The sequence below is a fragment of the Prionailurus bengalensis genome, chromosome A3 (assembly GCF_016509475.1).
Source record: "Prionailurus bengalensis isolate Pbe53 chromosome A3, Fcat_Pben_1.1_paternal_pri, whole genome shotgun sequence".
Taxonomy (NCBI): Eukaryota; Metazoa; Chordata; class Mammalia; order Carnivora; family Felidae; genus Prionailurus; species Prionailurus bengalensis.
This window is the reverse complement of record NC_057354.1, coordinates 72,761,651-72,784,982: the sequence shown is the minus strand read 5'-3', so window position 1 is coordinate 72,784,982 and position 23,332 is coordinate 72,761,651. Positions and strand designations below refer to the sequence as shown.

Genomic DNA, 23,332 nt, shown 5'->3' with positions numbered 1-23,332 from the left:
TTTTTTTTTATTTTGCTCAGTGGCTGGAGGTTAGCCAAAGTATTTATGTTGCCTGAGCACTTAAATGTGACTATCTTCACAGAACAGTCTGTGAAATATAACATCTTTTTTAAACTATGAAATATTTATTAAAAGTTTCTCAGACAGTTCAACTAAATTTAGGATTATGTGTTTAACACCAGCAGAACTCAGATGTTAAAAACAAAGTTCTATCAAACAACTTCTTTTGTACTCCATGACTCCAGGTCATGTTTAATTTACTTTTCCAGCTGTTTTAGAATCATATAGACATTTTTATTCAGAATCAACCTTAAAAGAAGGTAAAGTAGGCAATAAAGATAAGCTAACCAATTTTTGATTTAAAAGAATCATCCCTTGGGAGACTGTATGTGTATTTCAACAATGGTACTGTTGCTCAAACATTTTTCAGAATCCCACTCTGGTGTTTCAGAGCCTATTTGTGAATCTCCTAATAAAATCAGTATGGTTATTTTAAATACACCCACATTTTATTTAGGACAAAATGACATGTGAGCATGTGATCACTCAACTTACTTGCCATTCTTGAACTCACACGATAGTTGGTATTTTTAAAAAATCATGTCTACCTTAACGAAGTAAAAATTGCCAAAATAAATGCTATTCAAAAAAGAGTTTCATGTCTGTAAAATTAGAAACAAATAAGAGCTCTTATTTTAGGCCAGAAGTGGACAAATATTCTCTGTAAAGTTTCAAACAGTAAACATTTCAGGCTCTGTTGGTCGCATGGATTCTGTCACAACGAATCAGCTCTTGTACTGTAGTAGGAAAGTAGCCTTAGACAGTACTTAAATGAATGAGCTTACCTGCATTCCAATAAAATTTTAGTTACAAAACCAGTTTTTGGAACACATTTGGCCTACAGGCCCCTGTTTACAGACCCGTGTTTTAGGTAATAATAGATAACTGACATAAATACAGTTGATCCTTGAACAACATGGGGCTTATGGGTGCCCATCCCTGGGCAGTCAAAAATCTGTATATAATTTCTGACTCCCCCAAAACTTAACTACTAATAGCCTATTATTGACCAGAAACTTAACTGATAACATAGTTGATTAAGACATATTTTGTATTACATGTGTTATACATTGTATTCTTACAATAAAGTTAGCTACAGAAAATGTTATTAGGAAAATCATAAGGGGCACCTGGATGGCTCAGTCCATTAAGCATCTGACTCTGGATTTTGGTAGACTCCATTCTTCAGGAAGTAATTGGAGGTCAGCTTACTCAGTATCAACATAATCTTTGTTTAAAAGGGAGAAAAACACATAAATATAAAACACAGCATACACACAAAAAACTCAATATCAAGGGGCACCTAGGTGGCTCAGTTGGTTAAGTGACTTCAGCTCATGTCATGATATCACGGTTCATAAGTTCAAGCCCCACATCAGGCTTTTCACTGACAATGCAGAGCCTGCATGAGATTCTCTCTCCCTCTCTCTCTGCCCCTCCTATGTTTGTGCCCTCTCTCTCTCTCTCTCTCTCTGAGTGAATAAACTCAAAAATTTTAAAAGAAAAAAAACCTCAGTGTCAAAATGATAATGTGACCAATTAATAGTGAGTAAAATATTAGTTTGTTCAAAACAATCAAAAAGAATACAAGGTGAAAGCAATCTACAGAGTACTTCTAGCATTTTTATTAATTTCATCACCACATGAAAACAAAACATATTTCTTTGTCATTCACAAATAGTATTTTTTTATTTTAATTTTTTTTTTTTAATTTTAGAGAGAGTGTAAGAGTGGGGAAGAAGGGCAGAGGGAGAGAGAAAGAGAATCCCAAGCAGGATCTGCACTGTCAGCACAGAGCCCGATGCAGAGCTCAATCTCACCAAACGTGAAATCATGACCTGAGCCAAAATCCAGAGTCAGATGCTTAACCTACTGAACTAGCCAGGTGCCCTGGCATTCACAAATTTTAAAAAATAAAACTAAAAATATTTTCTCAGACAGTGATTGATGTTTGCAAATGCTTGAAATAAAGAGCAAGAACCATAAACAATTCTATTTAAACAAAGGGTGCAAAGTCTTTGTTCATTTAAAAACATTTATTAGAATTAATGATTACAATTTTCACATCTTCAGAGGAAAAGAGATCTGAAATGTGGCCTGCACTAACATTTCATACTTACTGGACTATTTTCCCATTTTGATGTTTCCCCACTACACTAGTTGTTCTCAAATGTAATCTTTGAATGCATCAACATCATCTGGGAATCTGTTAGAAATGCAAATTCTTACCTCAGACTTCCTGAATAAGAAACTCTGGGAGTGGGGCCCAGAGACAACCATCCGGGGGATACTGACGCACACACAGGTTTGAGAATTACTGATCTACATCTAGGCAGATGTTTATGTAGCTACCAAAAAAGAGAAAGAGCCATACTCTTCAGTTGTTAGGTTCCAGCACAGGCCCATCTCAAATCTCCTTCCCCTTACCAGCTTGGATCTAAAGGAGGAGAGAGTGAAAATGATTTACAGATGGAAGCCCACTCATAACTGGTACTCTTCTTGCTCATTACCAATCACCTAACCCACATGTAGACTTAACATAGTAGTACATGAGGCATCTACACTTTCTCACTCAGCTAAAACTCAAGGACTAAGAATGCATACTGAGGACAGGGAGGAATACTATTTTTCATAAGAAGAATTACAGAGCAACTGACTCCTAAACCGTGTGTATATATAACATCAATTGCAATAATATCTTTTTTGAATTTTTAAAAATATTTATTTTTTAGAGAGATAGAGACAGAAGTGTGAGCAGGGGAGGGGCAGAGAGAGAGGGAGACATAGAATCTGAAGCAGGCTCCAGTCTCCGAGCTGTTGAGCTATCAGCACAGAGCCCGACACAGGGCTCCAACTCACAGTGAGATCATGACCTGAGCTGAAGTCAGACGCTTAACTGACTGACTGATCCACCAAGGTGCCCCTATCTTAGGCATATTTTTAAGATATCCATTAGAACCTTTACTTTTATGAAATTCATTTATATATGACATGTTTTTATATAATTATGGGGGATAAAATGTCCCTGAAGTAACTGTACTGTCAGAATGTGGTGAAAATTTACCTCCAAATACAGAAGCACATGAACACATTGCTTTCAGTTTCTTTCTGTTTGGCTTTAACTCCTGCCTGATCAAAGAAATTAGAACTCTATAAATTAACAATTTATAGAATTAAAACAATTTTTAAAATAATTATGGATGTAACTAATGAATGAAAATCCTACTTTATGCACTGTATTATAATAAGCATTAGTGGTTGAGGAGGTTATAAACTAAAATAAAATTAAAAACAAAATTAAAATAAAATTTTTTTTTTATTTTTTTTAAAAAAATTTTTTTTTTCAACATTTATTTATTTTTGGGACAGAGAGAGACAGAGCATGAACGGGGGAGGGGCAGAGAGAGAGGGAGACACAGAATCGGAAACAGGCTCCAGGCTCTGAGCCATCAGCCCAGAGCCCGACGCGGGGCTCGAACTCGCGGACTGCGAGATCGTGACCTGGCTGAAGTCGGACGCTTAACCGACTGCGCCACCCAGGCGCCCCTAAAATAAAATTTTTAAAAAGATACTGGAATAGCCAGTTAAGAGGTTCAGAGGCTAAAACAACAAGAGAACCAAGGTCAGCAGCAGGCCCCTCCAAACAGATGTGGAAATTGAATGGATATTTTTAAATGTTTATCTATTTATTTTTTGAGAGACAGAAGGGGAGAGGAAGAAGGAGAGAGAGAATTCCAAACAGGCTCTGTGCTGTTAGCACAGAGCTCAACCTGGGCTCCATCTCAAGAACCATGAGGTCATGACCAGAGTTGAAATAAGAGTCAGACACTTAACCAACTGAGCCATCCAGATGTCCCAAAACTGAATGGGTTTTTGAAGGATGGATGTGTAGGGAGATGGGAATGAAAGTTCCAGATAGGCATATGCCATGAGCAAAGACTATGAATACTTTGCATATATGAAGAATAATAGAGTAGACCAATTTAGCTGGAGTAGGAAATCCATACAGGAAAAATTCAGTAGATTAGGTCCATTTCACTAAATGTACTACGTACATTTACTTAAATGTCAGGCTGGGGCATTTGACTTGTTCTGAGAGCAATGAAAAACTATTTAAAATTCTAGGGACATGATGAAAGCAGTATTTTAGGAAGCTTGATTTGACTAAATGTGTAGAGTAGATTACAGTTGAGCTTCTCAAGTTGTAAAATGCATATGAAATCACCTGGGATCCCATTAAAATGCAGATTCTGATTCAGTAGGTCTGGGGTGTAGGCTAAGATTCTAACACAATGCCAGTGATTCCCAGACTACTGGTCCTCAGACAGCACTTTGAATAGTGGAGGATTAGGGTATGGTTCTAAATTCAAGATATCCCCTTGTGGTCTAATATTGAAGTAGGAAGAGAAAGCATGCCATAAGGAAAATAACTTTTTTTTTAATACAAAGAGATATAGCTAGAAAGCTGATAAATAAATTACAAAATACTAAAATTATTCTATTTGCCTTATAAGAAGGCAAGAAAGAAAGAACCAAAGAACAACAATGGGTTGGGAAAAATAGAAAGTAGTCAAACCATAATAATAATCACATGCAGTGAAATAGATTAGAGTCACACATATATAGTTAACTGATATTCTGACAAAGCCTCAGAGACAATTGGGTGGAATCTTCTCAACAAATGGTACTGAAACAATTGGATATTCATGTGCCCCATCCCCACCCTCCAAAAAAAGAACCTTGCACTGTGTTGAAAAATTAACCAAACATTAATCGTGGACCTAAATGTAAAATGTAATAAAACTATAAAACTTCTACAAGAAAGCTTAGCAGCAAATCTTTGTGACTTCAGTTTAAACAAAGATTTCTTTGCTTACAACACCAAATGCACTATTCATTAAAACACACACACACACACACACACACACACACACACACACACACAAATGGATTAATTTGGCTTCATCAAAATTCAAAACTTATCTTTCAAAGACACCTTTAAGAAAATGAAAATACAATCCACAAACTAGGTGAGAATATCTGCAAATCATGTATCTGATAAAGGATTTGAATCCAGAATTTACAAAGAACTCTCAAAATTCAATGAGAAATACAACCACCCAATAAAAAGAAGGGGCAAATTAAAAAAAAAATAACTTTTTTACAAATTTATGATGCTAGTCTGTTTACCTGTTTGCAAGAATAGACATTTCTCATTCAAGCAGCTAAAAAGAAAGTGGGGGCTATAAAAAAAAAGAACATAAGAGTGGCATCTGGGTGGCTCAGTTGGTTAAGCATCTGACTCTTGATTTCTGCTCAGGTCATGAGAGCATGGTTCATGAGATCAAGCCCGAGGGCAGGCTCTGTGCCAACAGCAAGGAGCTTCCTTGTGATTCTCTCTCTTCCTTCTCTCTCTGGCCCTCCCCCCTCCCCCCCCCCCCCCGATCGTGCAAGCCCTCTAGCTTGCTCTCTCTCAAAAATAAATAAATAAACAACAACAACAACAAAAAGAGCCTAAGAGAATCTTACAGAAACAAATGCAAAAAGTATGGTACAATGCCCCCCTGGGGAAATGGAAAGGAACCAGACACTGCTCTCTCAGCCTCTCTGCTACATGCTCTCCCATCTTCTCATGCTTCCTTCTTCTTACTCATCTTCAGTTTGCCCATTAGGACTCTCACTCCTGACTCTGAATAACTTTCAGTTGAAGTGCCCACCACCACCTTACTGCAGGCTTGTAAGTCTCAGTTCAAGTTCTCAGGAGAGAACCAGCTTGGACCAGTCTTTGGATTGGTCATGAAAGTCAGGAGTCCATCTCTGGTTCAATCATCTATTACCTAGACAGAGTCTTTCTTATAAGATTTCAGGGTCTATGAGTGAAATGAAGATGGACAATTGGGCATGGTAAACAAATAGATGAAAAAATCTGTCAAAATGACAGGTGGGAAGACTCTCAGGTTCAGCTGAGGCCTCTATTGTTTGCATAACATATGTCAAGTACTTCCCTTGCTCTAAAGACATGTGCTTTTCTGAGCATGTTAAAACATTGAGAAACCAAAAAAAAAAAAAAAATTGAGAAACCAGTTCTGTCAGCCCTAAGGTATCTTCCTCCAGAGTATATGAGTTGATGAAAAATTCACTGAGGTTGAAGAAGCAGGTGGTGAGGTCTGTTCCCTGTGTTGTTAGGCATTCCCTTCCCCTAGCCCACACGCATGAGACAACATGGGAGTTCTTGTCCCTCACATGAAAGATTTTCAAGAGAATCACTTGTAGAGCTTGAAATTTGGGGGTATGTGGGGATTGTTGTCTCACTTTGAAAATGCTAAAAGGAAAAGGCTGTGGCTACATCAGCCAGAGACGGAAGAGCCAAGGGAGTGAAGGGCAGGAGAGAGGGATGCAGTCCCGGGAGTGAGCTGCCCTCAAGCTGATGTGGAGGTGGGTGGGACTTGAACACAGTACAATCCTACAGGAAGAAACTGGCCTGGATTTAAAGGGTTCCTGCCCCTTTAAAGAGCAATACTATCTCAAATGTGGAACTTCTAATGTGGATTAGATTTTTCCCTATCTAAGAATTATCTGAGGGGTGCCTGGGTGGCTCAGTTGGTTAAGCGTCCAACTCTTGGTTTTGGTTCAGGTCACAGTCTCATGGCTTTGTGGGTTGGAGCCCTGCTGTGCTGACAGCCTGCTTGGGATTCTCTCTCTCTCCCTCTCCCTGCCTCTCCCCCACTCACACTGTCTCTCTCTCAAAATAAATAAATAAACTTAAAAAAAATTATCTGAAATTATGAGAGCTGACCAAGATTTTGTAGGGAAGGCTGAATCTTCAGAGCTGGTTTAAATGGAGAATGGGGGTGGGGGAGGGGAGTCTTGCCTGCACCCTTCAAGTCCAACAGCTTCTTTATTTTTTTCATTTTTTATTTTTCCTAATAAGATAAAGCCCACTGCTTTATTCTGGTTATTTGTACATTCCAGCAACTTTTGGGGGGAAGGGAAAGAAACTACAAAGAAAGACACAGACATATGGGGGGAAATATACTATAAACCGTTGTTTTCATTTTTGGTTAAAGAAAAAAAAACTTTATAATCAATATCCCACTCATAAGATAGAAAAAACTTGATTGTTTTTAATGTGGCATTTGTGTCTATCTTCTCATTTCATATGTACAGTTTATTTGGGTACTACTACTATCCACTGGCAGAATACCTAAAAGCAAACACAAATATCAGAAAGGAAAAAGCATTAACAAGAGGAAGCTCAAGAAGATGGGTTCAAAAGGGTGCGCAGCCCACTGGACACCAGGCCAGGCAGGTCAGTTGAAGCAGACTACGTTCACGAAAGCCCTGTGGCTCTTCTCCAACTCCTGCAACAGCTCATCAGTCTAATTCTTCATGTTTTCCATGTGCTGAATGCACCGGCATAGTTCACAGATGAAGAACGCCCGAGGGTGGCCTCTCCATGGCTGCCCTGGATGTCCACATTGCACACTGGCTAGCAGGTCTCCTGCTCTGTGGAATTCAGATCTTCAACCATCTGGTGGGTTGGTCACTCTTTCTTCACAGGTGAGGATCAGATCAAACAGATCTTTACAGTTCTAGAGACTTTCTGGCCAGGACTTGATTCTCTTACTTCTGTCCAACATATGTAAAATGCTATTCTGTCCTTCCTAAGGAGATCATTGTGCATCTGATCATACAGTTTCAAAATTCTAAATATTTGCCTTGTCATGTGTCATTCCTGAAAACTTGACATGAGTTCCTGTTCCAAAGAACAGGACACTGACTTCCCATTTGCTGAGGATGTTGTGCACCTCCATGTTCCGTTCTGGTTTCTCCAGCACACCACCGCCACCTGCAGCAGCAAACACTGCAAGGTGGCAGTCACATGCACTTGATGTACCCCCTGGCAGGTTCTTTAAACCAATGTTGCAGTAAATGCAAAATTATGTCACCCCAATGGTGGTTGTGGTCTAGCAGCCTAAAAACAGAACTTAGAATTAAAGATTTGTTAGTTTTTCAGCTCCAATTTCTTTCTTGAGATAAAACTGTGTTTCATGTGGGATTTAGAACCCAACACAAAGCATGATAGAAATGATAATGGAGTAGATCTTTAGGAAAGGGCTTTATGAATCAAGAAAGAATGACAAATCAGGGAAAGAAGGAGCTATATATTCTTCCATAAAAGTGACACGAGATTTCCTGATGAAAATTTATGACAGACTGAAGAATGGAGAAGCTAGCCTAATGGTATCCTGTACTTTGAGATCATCAAGTAAAACCAATCCTGCAGCCTCAATTTAGCTTAACTAAACTATGTGAAGATAAGCACTACCTCAGCCCCACGTTACCTTCGGCAAGGGAGCCCAGAAGCTGAAGAGGGAGGTCTGCCATACAAACGAAAAGGCTTTTATTCCCTGTGCCCTGCCCTCTAGGATTCCACTATGCTTCTCAAAGAAAGATTCTATTGTAACCACAGATTCATATCCAGTGCCCTCACTTGCATGTCATTTTGTTTTGTATACATTTCTCATTTCTCATGCTGACTGCTAAGTTAATTCATTCAATTTTTTTTGTTTTCTTCTTGTAGAGCCTTCTCTGTGTCCGGCACCATTCAATAAGCTCCTCATGGAACTTATATTTGAGTGTGTGGCAGTGCAGGTAATAAACAATACATCCATTAAAGTATATCAGATGATAGTAAATGTTTTATTAAACAAAAAATGGCAGGGGAAATGAATAGAGATTGTGGGGAGATGAATTTAAAATAGGGGATCAGAGAAGGCCTCTTGAGAAGGCCATGATTTGAACAAAGACTTGAAGGTAGAAGCATCTAGGAATATTCAAGGAACAGCAAGAAGTTAGGATAGCTGGAGGAGAGGGAGAGGGGGAGGGAGGGATCAGGTGGGAGAAGAAAGAAGGGCCAGATTACATGGGAACTCTTAGCTACTATGAGGACTTTGGCTTTTACTCTGAATGAGATGGGAAGCCATTCAAGGGCCAAAGAGTGACATGACTTGACTGATGTTTCAATAGGACAATTCTGGATAAAGATGATAGGGGATGGAATACCAGGGTCAGTCAATCACCTGGGAGGCTCTTGAAACAGCCCAGGCCAGAGATGATAAAGGCAAGGACTGTGGGTCAGAGTGGCAGCCCTTGGAGGAAATGAGGATGGGAGGAATATGCAGATTCTGATAAGTAACTCCCTGAATGCCATAGTAAGGTGTTGGGCTTGTATTTGGCAGAGGCAAAACAGAGAGACAAATGCAAAACAAATTTAAATTCATTAACTAACCTATCAAGGGGAAACTGACTATTGCAGGAGTATTTTAAATCAGTAAAGTCTACTGGTGCTTTTTCAAGTATAAACCTTTCAGGTATAGATATTCTGGAAACCAGAAGAGCCTTGAAACCATTTAAAACTTATATAAGATTCTTTGAAAGCATTTATGAATTTGACAAAATATCTTACTCAAGGAAAAAATCCCCTAGAAGGAAAAAAAAACAAAAACAAAACAGATATTAGATTTTCTTTTTAAAAGCCACACCAAAGGAGATATAAATAGAAAAAAGCTGAAAATACACCTAGATGTCACAATGTGCCAGATTATCATCTGATATTTCCAATAAACATCTAATACCAAAAGTACCAAAACTCAGTGCTAAATGACACAAACCATTTAGAACAAGTAAAGGGCAATCAGTGGAAATAAAAAAGGACTCAAAGCAAAGTATGGCATTAAATGTATGTGACTTGAAAAGGGATTAAGAACCGCACAGCAGGGGCCTCACTCTATTATGATAACAGAGATAGAGACAGACAGACAACTACAAAAAATGCTATGTATTCATGAAGTATAACCTAATACAAATTTGAGAATGGAATAATACAAAGCAGGAGACATTTTTGAAATGTCATCAAACAGTGCCAGTGAATATTATTTCTGCCAGGGAACAGCAAGAGAGAATGTTTTATTCAAGAGTATCCAAGGAAATAAAAGTTATATTTAAATGGGACATTTCTCACTACATCAAAAATTTTTAATGAAAAATAGAAAAGCAGCTTCTGGGGATAAAAGTGTTATATTTTTGTTCTGGGAATAAAAGTGTTATACACATATGTTCTCATAATAAATGATTATAGGCATCCCCTGCTTTTTTTTTTCAATATATGAAATTTATTGTCAAATTGGTTTCCATACAACACCCAGTGCTCATCCCAAAAGGTGCCCTCCTCAATACCCATCACCCACCCTCCCCTCCTTCCCACCCCCCATCAACCCTCAGGTATCCCCTGCTTTTTGAAAGTTCACGTTATGCCACTTTGCTCTTGTGAAAGACCTCCACTGGTACCTATTTGTGCTAACTGAAAGAAATCCGAAGAGGATTTTCGCTTTGAATAAAAAAGGTGAAAAGCGCAAAGAGTGTTCTGTGTTGGTTTTGCAGCAGAACAAATTTATGTGATAGAGGCAGTTGCATACCTAGAGCAGCAAGAGCAGCAGCACCCAGCTCCTTCCTGGGAGCTACATTCAGCGTCTCAGCACCAAGACGGCATAGCTTTGAACTGTGTCTATGAGCGTCTGTGCTTTATCTTGATTTATGTTGTACATCCATTAGCAACATGTGTTCTAAGGCCTCAAAAAAGCCTAAGAGGTTACTTTTTCGGTCTGGGAATGCTAAAAAAAATTTCCATATAAACTAATGGTAATTGCTTCTTCCCTTTGCGTCATTTCAGCTTATGAAAAGTTTCATAGGGACATTCTACTTTCAAATAGAGGGGGGAAACCTGTACTTAGTATTTAATAGCTCGATTCTCGGTGTTAAAATGAGACAGGCCAAACAGAGGTTTAACAATTTATTTTACTCTGTCACCAGGCAGGCATGATTATTAGCAGTGCAATGTGTTTTTAGCCTTTTGTTTTTTCCTTATCTTTCTCCTAAGTAAAATAAAGGAGGGTAGTTCTCTCCCAAGTGATAGAAGAGAGAGAGTGAGTGATTCCAATAAATTACATACTCTCCTTTGATATTTAGGACAAATATCTATACCACTCTCTTTTCCCTATCATATTTGTCTATCCCTTAAGTACCCTGAAAGCTTCTGGAACATTGCAGTTTCTCTCCAATTACATCACCCCTGACAACTTCAACAACCCTGTCCATGACGTTTTGACAACCTGACCTTGTGTTTTCTCAGCCTGATTGACTTCTTGCCACCTACCTTCTGTGCATCTTGAATCTGCTCAACCTCTCACAATTTAAACAAATGTGCATCCCCAGCCATCACCTCTCATCTCGTCATTTCTTCTGTTCTACTGAAGCTGGTATTTGTCCTCAGAGTAACATAAATTCCATCAATCCTCATCTCGTACTGCTATGGTTAAGGCTAGAGATTGTAGAGTCAGTCTGTCTAGGTTTAAATCCTGACCCTCTCTTCCCTAGCCGAGTGACCAGAGACAAATTACTTAATCCCTTTATGCCCTAAATTTCTCACAGGCTTCCTGTGAAGGTTAAATGAGATAATCCACATAAATCTGGCACACACTAAATCCATGATGAACATTAGCCAGTGGTATCAGTATTCTAATTCGCTTCACTTGTCCTTTTTGAAGCCTGGTCACTGTAGTGATCTTGGTTTTCCCCCACTCTGGATAGTACTAGTCCCTTCCATTGTTCACGTTTTTCATCTCAGCTCCTGGATTAATTTAAACCTTGATTGCTTCCTAAATCTAATTGGACTCTAACTCTAGACCATTGGGGACACTCAGGAATTTTTTTTTATAATTAATCTCTTCTTGAGTCCTTATTCCATTCCCCACAACAGCTACTCTAAACCACCTCTATTTTCCTAAAGTCCCCAAATCTTGCCCTGCCTGAAATATTTTTATGACATAAGGTTGTCTCCTACTTCCCCAAGAAGACAGAGGCCACCCTATTACAGAGAAAGCTTCTCCTATACTTTAGTTTTTTCCCATGAAGAAGGAACCCAATGAATGTAACTCCTGGCTTCTCTGCCTCTGTATTCACTTTCCCTTCAGGGAAGTGGAATGACTCACTTGACTGTTAAGTTTATGCAGAATAAATCAGCATTCTCTAAGTAGCCTTTAGATCTCTTGGCAGCCAGCAGGCCCACACAGCCCAGACCAATCATTCTCTCACTGGCCACAGGATGCACAGGAGACCAGCTGCCTCTAGAGGACCTAGGGAAATCTGTAGTTTGGAAAGGGAGTATAGCTCTTAAGTCAGAAGACCTCCCAACAGACAGATGTTGAGGAATATTAAAAAATCAAAACAAAAAACTGGGAATTTAGAGGAGCTTTATAAATTCAGAGGTATGAGTGGACTTCAGAACGTTTTAACTTTGGCAGTTGTATGGGCTTTTAACAGCTACAGTCTGGGACAAATGCTGGGAAGGATATGGAGCAACAGGAACGCTCATGCATTACTGGTGGGAATACAAAATGGTATAGCCATTTTGGTAGACAACCTGATAGTTTCTTACTAAATTAAACATACTCTTAGCATACAATCCAGCAGTCACACTTGATATTTATCCAAAGGGACTGAAAGCTTATGTTCATACAAAAATGTGTACGTGGATGTTTAGAGCAGCTTTATTCATAAACTAAGCAAGATCTATTTCAGTCAGTAAATGGATAAACAAACTGTGCCATATCCAGTCAACAGACTATTATTAGGCACTAAAAAGAAATAAGCTATCAAACCATCAAAAGGACATGGTGGAATATTAAACGCATAATACTGAATGAAAGAATCCCATCCTAAAAGGGCTACATGTTGTATGACTCCAACTATATGACATTCTGAAAGAGGCAAAATTATGGAGAGAGTAAAAAGATAAATGGTTGCCAGGAGTTGAGGAAGGAGGGGTGCAGAGGCAGGGCAGATAATTTTTGAGATACTATACTGGTGGATAGATGTCATTACATATTTGTTCAAACCTATAAAATATATAACACCAAGAGTGAACCCTAAGGTAAACCATGGACTTTTGGTGATAATGATACCTTGATGTAGCTTCATCCTTTGTAAAAAATGTACCACTCTGATGCAGGATGTTGATAGTGGGGCAGGTTGTACATGTGTGGGGTTAAAGGATATGCAGGAACTCTTCTCTGCACTTTCCACTCAATTTTTCTGTGAACTTAAAATCACTCTAAAAAATAAAGTCTATTCAACAACAACAACAACAACAACACCTATGCTAAGGAGGTTTCATTGTCTAACAGAGGGTATTTTTTAAAATACAGATTCTTACACTTCATCTCAGAACTACTAAATCATTTCTGTAGGAAGAGGATATAGGAATCAGTATTTTTTTGCATGCAGTTGTTAAATAATAATAAACACCCAGGTAATTATTTTGATCAGACAAATTTGGGAAACATTGGTTTAGGCTTTTCTATACCTGAAAGCAGTTACAGCAACTGATGGCCAAGGATTACAACTGTTGGCTCCGAAGATACAAGCAGTGTTAGGGAACAGAGTTCACTCTAAATGCAGCTCAAGGCATTGGTATTCTTCCATGTTCCCTTTGTAGTTAGAATGCTACATAGCATATTTGGATCAACTGAATGTGAATGGAAGTGATGTGAGTGAAAGAGACATGTGCTACTCTTGGGCAGAAGTTTTTTAGAGACAGGGCATAACTTGTTACATTCCCTTGTCCTGCTATGTGGACCATGGAAAAACTTGTGAAGATTGTGACATCCTAGTTCCTTAAGTGAATACAGTGTGAACAGAACTCCCTGCCAATCCACAATGGATGTGTAGTGTAAGAGAAAAATAAACTGTTGTTGTCTTAAGCCACTAACATTTTTAAAAAATGTTTATTTATTTATTTTGAGAGAGCATGTGAGCAGCAGGGAGGGGGCAGAGAGAGAAGGAGGGAATCCTAAGCAGGCTCCGCGCTGTCAGCACAGAGCCTGATGTGGGGCTCAATCCCACAAACTGTGAGATCGTGACCTGAGCTGAAATCAAGAGTCAGATGCTTAATCAAATGAGCCACCCAGGTGCTCCTTAAGCCAGTCACATTTTGAAGTTCTTTGTTCCTATAGCATAACATACCCTATCCTGACTGATAGAGTCTTCAAACTCTACAAATTTTTTAATTATTTTTTTAATGTTTATTTATTTTTGAGAGAGAGAGAGAGAGAGAGAGAGAGAGAGAGAGAGAGAGAGAGAAAACACAGGCAGGGGAGGGGTAGAGAGAGGTAGGGACAGATGATCCAAAGCAGGCTCTGTGCTGACAGCAGAGAGCCCGATATGGGGCTGGAACGTGTGAACCTTGAGATCATGACCTGTGCTGAAGGTGGATGCTTAACCAACTGAGCCATCCAGGTGACCAAAACTGTACAAATTTCTAAGATTCACAAGAGAACAGTATCTCAAATGCTAGTCTGAGACAGGAATTAATATGAATAGCAGATTATCCACCCTAGAAATGGAATATTCAGTGTGCCAAATTTAACAGCTCCTAATTACATTTATGTTCACAGAACATCAATTACTGAGTCTTGTATCAAATCACCTATCTTGGTAAAGCTAATACTCAGAATCTCTCTGACTCCAGAGTCTTTTACATGGTATTTAACAACACCAATAAATGTGCTTTGAGAACAAAATTTTGCCTGGAATGACAACACCAGTGACTGGGGAATAGCTTTTTCTAAATCTGATGGGGGTGGGAACAGGGATGCAATAATTTTGTATGTCTTATTGACTCTTTTGATTATCTAGAAACTCAGTAAGAGACTTGATACTAAACTAATAAAATGTTTGACTAAGCTACAACTGTCTACAAAAAATTCCAACCCTATTTAAGTCTTGCAAAACTCTTCTATGGCACAAGAACAGACACTCACATCAATGGAACAGAATAGAGAACCCAGAAATGGACCCACAAATATATGGCCAACTAATCTTTGACAAAGCAGGAAAGAATATCCAATGGAATAAAGACAGTCTGTTCAGCAACTGGTGCTGGGAAAACTGGACAGCGACATGCAGAAGAATGAACCTGGACCACTTTCTTACACCATACACAAAAATAAACTCAAAATGGATGAAAGACCTCAATGTAAGACAGGAAGCCATCAAAATCCTCGAGGAGAAAGCAGGCAAAAACCTCTTTGATCTTGGCCACAGCAACTTCTTACTCAACACGTCTCCAGAGGCAAGGGAAACAAAAGCAAATATTAACTACTGGGACCTCATCAAAATAAAAAGCTTCTGTACAGCAAAGGAAACAATCAGCAAAACTAAAAGGCAACTGACAGAATCGGAAAAGATATTTGCAAATGACCTATCAGATAAAGGGTTAGTATCCAAAATCTACAATGAACTTATCAAACTCAAGACCCCAAAAAAACAAATAATCCAGTGAAGAAATGGGCAAAAGACATGAATAGACACTTCTCCAAGGAAGACATCCAGATGGCCAACCAACACATGAAAAAGTGCTCCACATCACTCATCATCAGGGAAATACAAATCAAAACCACAATGAGATACCACCTTACACCTGTCAGAATGGCTAACATTAACAATTCAGGCAACAACAGATGTTGGCAAGGATGCAGAGAAAGAGGATCTCTTTCTCATTGTTGGTGGGAATGCAAGCTGGTGCAGCCACTCTGGAAAACAGTATGGAGGTTCCTCAAAAATTTAAAAATAGAACTACCCTATGACCCAGCAATTGCACTACTAGGCATTTATCCAAGGGATACAGGTGTGCTGTTTCAAAGGGACACATGCACCCCCATGTTTATAGAAGCACTATCAACAGTAGCTAAAGTATGGAAAGAGCCCAAATGTCCACCGATGGATGAATGGATAAAGAAGATGTGGTATATATACACAATGGAGTATTACTCGGCAATCATAAAGAAAGAAATCTTACCATTTGCAACTACGTGGATCGAACTGGAGGGTATTATGCTAAATGAAATTAGTCAGAGAAAGACAAAAATCATATGACTTCACTCATATGAGGACTTCAAGAGACAAAACAGATGAATATAAGGGAAGGGAAACAAAAATAATATAAAAACAGGGAGGGGGACAAAACAGAAGAGACTCATAAATATGGAGAACAAACTGAGGGTTACTGGAGGGGTTGTGGGATGGGGGATGGGCTAAATGGGTAAGGGGCACTAAGGAATCTACTCCTGAAATCGTTGTTGCACTATATGCTAACTAATTTGGATGTAAATTAAAAAAAATAAAAAATAAAAAATTAGGAAAAAAAAGAATAAAAAAAAACCTCTTCTAACTAAGATTGAATGAAATATGAAACAGAAAGGATGAATTCTGGACATTATATTTCTTTGAAGTTTAAATTTCAAAGGCAAGAGAATTTGAGCTTAATCACTGATATCTTTAGACTTAAATTGTCAAGGAGTTTTATTTTTTTTATTAAACAAATTTTTTTAAATGTTTATTTATTTTTGAGAGAGACAGAGACAGAATGCAAGTGGGTTAGGGGCAGAGAGAGAGGGAGACACAGAATCCGAAGCAGGCTGCAGGCTCTGAGCTGTCAGCACAGAGCCCGATGTGGGGCTCGAACCCACAGAGCTGTGAGATCATGACCTGAGCCAAAGTCAGACGCTCAACCGACTGAGTCACCCAGGCGCTCCTTAAATTGTCAAGGAGTTTTAATCTTTAGACTTTTATTTTTCCTGAGAATGGGAATTTGATAATGGGAGGAGTTTTTGGTGAAATTTGAAGGGTCTCCGTGTTGACTGTATTTTATTATTGAAGTACCTCAATAGTGCTATGTAATCTCATTGTAAGCCTTCTTATATGTGAGATTGGACAATACTACTGAATATAATTGGTAAGGAAAATAGAGGAATGGATTTTCAGATTTGGAGTTTCTATAATCAATATACTATTTGTGGTAGTTATAAAACATGGCCTGTTCTATGTCTTGTCCTAGCAGCTTCTCTCTAATGTAGGGCTCCTGGAAGGGAGCTTAGGTTGGTTGTGAAAGTACATACAGCTTATACTATTCTAGCACCATCCCATAGGCCCTAAACCATGCTAGCACCATCTGATCTTCCCACAGTTCCCTTGGTTTACCTGAAAAATTGAGCCCACAAAACTTCTCTTCAATTTTAACTGCTACCCTTAGATGAAACTTTAATACACCAAGTAGGATTCCTTTTGGGGGCATCTTTGTGTAATTTGTGTTTTGTTCTGTTTTGTTTTGGCTTTCTCTGCCTCCTATCACATGTGAATCTTGCTGCTCTCATGATGTGTCCCCACCTGTGTATATTTGGAGGTTCATACCTTGCTACCTAAATGTGCTATTGATGTTGTTCACGGGTTTGAGATTTTGCTAACTTGCTCCGTTTTTGTAGGAAGCTATGAGGATATTTAAAAACCATTCCACTTTCAACTTCACAAAATGCTCTTTGCTTTTTTTGTGATCCTTTCATGTAGCAAAGATAATTATATATGTTCACCAAATCTCTTTTCATATTTCTTCTATATTCCCTGTCCATCCCCCCAACACCCTCCCCAAATGAAGCATGACCCAGGGACTAGTCCTGCCTAGTGAAACATGAATGGAAATAACAAGTGTCACTTCACAGTGGTGGCAGTGAGAGCCCTCTGCACCATTCCTTCATCTCTCTCTTCCCCTTTGGTCATTAGCATACAGCCTAAGGACTGAAGCAGCCAGCCTCAATGGTCTCAGCAAAGAAGATAACAATCTAGAGTAGAGTTTGCACTAGTGAGAAACGTTTAAGTCTTCTGCCACTACTCTCTTGGAGTTGCGGCTATAGCACAAACCCAGACTACCCAGACTTCACCTCTTCCTTGTAAATATGCTCAAGTATCTCCTATCCCCCACCCCCCAAAAACAAACTTTCCCCTAGTCCTTAGATTATCATATATCTCCCTCTCATTCACTGATACATTTCTGGAAGTAAAATCTATATTTGCTACATCCACTTCCTCACCACCCACTCACTGCTTAATTCCTGGGGATCTCGCTTCTGCTTCTTCATTCTTCAGAAACTATTTTGAGATTACCAATGATTTCCTACTTCCCAAATCACATTCAATCCTGCTCAACCTCTCTTCTACCAAGGCCCCAAACTCTAGTCAAGTGGTATCAAATCTTTTTGTGATCAAAGACTCCTTTGAAAATCAGATAAAAGTTAGGGATCTTAAGGGGAAAAAAAGCTATGGATCTTATTCTCAGAAAAATCGTGTGTGTCTGTGTGTGTGTGTATGTGTATATATATATACACATACATATATATGTATACACATACATATGTGTATATATGTATGTGTATATATATATACACATACACACACACACACATATATATTTCCCGAGGTATTTTCCTATACCACCCTACCCTAAAGTTTTGTCTCTCCTCTACTTTTGGCATTTCTGTAGTAGCTTCTTATACTAACAATTCTCTCATGCATCTCTCTCTTCATTCAATCATGGAGTACTTGTGAAGTAAAAAAACAACATTGTGTTCCTCTTATCCCAAACGACATGACAGTATAGTTGGGAAAGAGACATGTTTACATTAAAACTTGAGCAATAAAATAGGGAAGAATATGAAAAAGTGGGAGAAATATTGAACTATTTATGAAGAAGGGTCCGATACTGCTTTCTGTAAGAGAGGGAGTATAAACTGTACCTTGAAAGACAGGCTGGACTTTTGGGTAAGTAGATAGAAGGAAGAATTGTGTGTCAAATAGAATAGAAGGTATTATGTGAACAACAAGAAACATGTAAATATAAATGAAATGTTGAAGAGATCATAAGTAGGTCCGACAGGGAATGACCAGAAAGGATACAAAGGTAGATAAAAACAGAACGCTAGAGGGGCACCTGGGTGGCTCAGTTAGTTAAGCGTCCAATTCAGCTCAGGTCATAATCTCACAGCTCTTGAGTTCAAGGCCTTTGTCGAGGTCTGTGCTAACAGCTCAGAGCTTGGAGCCTGCTTCAGATTCTGTCTCTCTCTCTCTCTCTCTCTCTCTCTCTCTCTCTCTCTCTCTCTCTGCCCCTCACCCACTCATGCTCTGTCTCTCTCTCTCTCTCTCTCTCTGCCCCTCACCCACTCATGCTCTGTCTCTCTCTCTCTCTCTCTCTCTTTCTCAAAAATAAACATTAAAAAAATTTTTTTAAACAAAAAAACAAAAACAGAACGCTAGGTTGAAACCAGTCCGGTGTTAGCCTTAAGGCTTTATTTTGGGAATAATAGGGAGACACTGAATATTTTTGAGCAAAGGACTGCCAGGATAAAAATGATCTTTTAGGAGATTAATCTGTTTAGAGTACCTAACAGAGAAATGAGGGACTGGCCCAAAGGAGTTAAGTTAAGGGACTGTGCAATAATCCACGGTTTGTACTTCTGAACTACAGAACTGAACTGTTTGAGAAGAGTATCTTAGTGAAAGGGGCACAACTGATGTAGGAGGCATGAAGACGTGCGGCTTCACCTGTTAGAATGCAGTCAGCTAAGAGCCTCCAGCTGCAGCCCCTTCAGGACCTCACACAGCAGTATCCAAGCTGAGGTCATCATCTTCCCGTGCAGCCCCCACCAATGACTGATCATGACAGCACTACTAGGGCCTAGCCATTTCTACCTAACACAGGACTTCTCTAACAGGCAGCCTTCACTCTGGAGCTCCCCACTGGGTTTGCTGAGACTTTGCTAGGTGGACATCAAAGTTTGAGGCTCTCCCCATGCAATCCTGTTTCCTTGCCACGTTTTCACCGGTGTCAGATCAGCACCCAGGTCTGAGGGCTCTCCCTACTCAGTCCTCCTTCTTCCACCTTTCTCTCTCATAGGTGTTATATCCCACTCCCCAGATAATATAAAAATACTTTGGAAATACATGAAAAGCTCACATTATAAAATTCATACAAGTAAAAATTAAATTGATAGCACTGAATTAATTGTGTCTAGGAAAGGCATAATCTAAGTTTAATTATCGCATGCACTAGCAAACTAAGAAATATGGTTAACAGTGATTTACAGATTGAAAAAAACACCAAGGTCACTGCAGGCTTGAACAAATTTTCTACATGCTGAAATCTTTTCTCTGATTTAACCTGAGATTAAGTAAGAGACTAAAGTAGCCATTTGAACATATCGTTATTTAGAGGAACCAATTTATTTTAAAAAGAATCGTTTCATCTCACAACTAAAGTAATAATGGGATAACGGGAGCAGCAGGGTGGCTGAGACAAGTGTTTCAGAGGGGGTTCAGCAAATAGGAGAGTCTGTACACATACTAAAACAATATCTGTCAGGTGGAAAACATTCTTGAAGCTGCCTTTGAATATACTCTGTGTTCATGAGACACTTCTGTGAAAATGGAAAGATATTCCCACCATGGCAGGATCGAAAAATATATATATATATATATGTATATATATATACACATATATGTAACTGCCACATAATACACTAACTTGATAATCAGGATCTAACGGAAACTCTATATGACAGACCATCTCACACAATCAGCTAAACATAACCACTCTTCCTGTTTTGTTTGAAGGGGGAAGTTATAACGTAATGTTAGAGGTGTATTTTTTGATGTGCGTTAGGCTGAGAAGATTAGCTGGCCATTCAGTTTCAACTGTTCAGTGGTAATTTGGGAATGAAATTGTTACAGTAAAGTAGTTTTGAGCTAATAAAGAACTGTTTGATTGAAGGCCCAATCATTTCCTTCCTATTTTTAACTGCTATCCAATACAACAGTTTCCTTTTGAAACACATCTTAGTAGAGGTTGAAACATCTCAATGACATCAATTCAAATTATTGCCACTCACGAATAAAACATTTTACATAATTCCACAGTCCTCCTAAACCTCTAGTATGTCCTCTCTCCTGTCAGCTTCCCATTTTATACATTCTCTTTCCCAAATCATTTTCCTCCTTACTCTACAAATTCCCAACTTTCTTATACCTTTTCCTTACACCTTTCACATCATTTCCACAACTCTCTACTCTCAACTGAGGACACTGCCTCATACTTGTCTGAGAAAATAAAAGCCATCATAAGTTGCTCATTTGGGGGGGGGGCTACAGGCCATGGTGGCCTTGCAGCCCCACAAGGAGGGCCCTTCTCCCTCTGCTCTGCCATGCCTTCACTGGCCCATCTATCAGCTCTCGCCCAAAGCACGCAGGGATGCAGTGCTGAGCCGAGAAAATCTTATCATAATTGGAGACGGACCCCAAATAAAAATTCAAACCTTTTACCTGTTCACTTTTCCATCCATGAAAATGACTGTTGGAACAAAAACTAAGAAAATTAAGATAAGAAACACAAGAATAGAGCCAACAGTTCAGGGAAAAACACAATTTGACATAAGCAAAAAGAAGAATTTATTTATTCAAGACTAAAAGCTAAAGGCCTGGAACTGAGAACCAGATCAGGTCAAAAAACAACAACAGATGCAGAAGAAATGGCTGACTTTTATAAGGAACTTTTAAATGAAAATCTTCAGAAGCACATGTATTATAAACAGAGACTGGTATAAGCATAATTTTGCCATCACCTTCTTCATGGGAAAAGTGGCCCTGGAGAGGGTTTGGAACAAGCATAGAATGAAACAAAAGAAGACCAGCATTTAGTACCCACCCTCACCCACACACCAGTGTCTCAGGAGAAGCAGCTGCTTTGGGAGTTCAGTTTGCCAGGGCTCTAAAAACTTGTAAGTGAACTGAGTCCCGCACCTTCTTTCTTTATGGGGCCCCCTTGGCTTATGTCAGCACCAGGGTAGATAGACTGGGAGAATGAGGGTCCCAGTGAGCTGTGGGCCATGTGACTCTGTCTTGACTGTGGATTCCAAGTTGGCCCTGGGTCACGGACATGATACTAAATAAAGCCCAAGCACTGTGTACCCATTAGAAAAAAAAAGGGGGGGGGAGGGCACCTGGGTGGCTCAGTTGGTTAAGTGACGGACTCTTAATTTTGGCTCAGGTCATGATCTTGTGGTTCGTGGGTTCAAGCCCCGCATTGGGCTCTGCACTCACAGTGCAGGGCCTGCTTGGGATTCTCTATCGCTCTCTCCCTCTCTCTCTCTGCCCCTCCCCCGCTCGCTGTCTGTCAAAAATAAATAAATATTACCAAAAAAAATTTTTTTAAGAAAAAAAAGAAGTTGCTCATTTTGGGATTTCCAAATCTGTATATCTCCTTCTTCCCTCCTATTTCATTGTAGGGAGTATCTCTCTTCCTATCATTTCACTCCTGCTGTGGATCCAATCCCTCACCCTCCACAATCTCACCTCTCCTTTCTAATGAATAATTCTGATCCTAATACAAACATGTGCTAGTATCTGACATAGTAAAAAGCCTTTTATTGACTTCTATCATCTTTATACTACCTTTCCTTCTTTTGCTTCCTCTCACAGAAAACTTCTTGAAATATCCTATCTCTGCATGCTGTCTCTATTCCCTCACCAGGTCACTCTTGAATCTTCTCCAATCCAGCTTCTCTGTCCTACCATGCCTCTGACATTGTGTGTGTCAAGGTCAATAATGACCTCTATACTGTCAAATCCATTGGCTACTTTGGTCCTTATCTTACCTGATTCTTGAGTAGCATCTCTCTCCCTGGAAACTTTCTCCTCTTTTAGCTTCTGTGATGCCATTCTGTGCAGAAGAGAGTTAACATAGCAGACATGAGATTGCTATCCTTTGAAAGGGCTTGCAAGGTTGGCCCTTGGCTAGCGTTTGAAAACTTGATTTTCAGTAGTATTCCTTTTTTCCCTAACTGATAATAACGGCTCACTGTGCCTAGACAGAGGGTGCCTACATGATCAGAACCCAAATAAAATTCTTGGGCACTATGTCTCTAATGGGCTTCCTTGTACAGAAACATCACAGACATATCAGTGTGTTTTCACTGACAGGGGAAGAGTTGTTCTATTTGACCCCTTACAAAATAAAAAGGGCATTAAGGAAACCTACTCATGGATTTTTCCAGACTCCACCTGTGTCTTTCCCCCTTATGATCTGCCAGTATGTATTTACTATAGTACTGTGATAAATCTCAACCATGAGTACAACCATATGCTGATTCCAGGGAACCTCCTAGTGAATATCCAAATGCAGAGCTGGTCTTCATCACTCTGTCCTGGTTTTCCTTTTCTCACACTCCTTTATTGGTTTCTCCTGCTCTGTCCCCCTTGGAGCCTCAAGGTTTTACTCTCTTCTCTCTATATACTGTTTTTTAAACAATTTTATTTGATACTTTAACATTAAATA

At 39.3% G+C, this 23,332-nt stretch overlaps 1 pseudogene; it reads right to left on the bottom strand.

The window, feature by feature from the left end:
* Positions 1-7,164: 7,164 nt before the first annotated feature.
* Positions 7,165-22,716, bottom strand: LOC122467073 (annotated as a pseudogene).
* Positions 22,717-23,332: the final 616 nt, after the last annotated feature.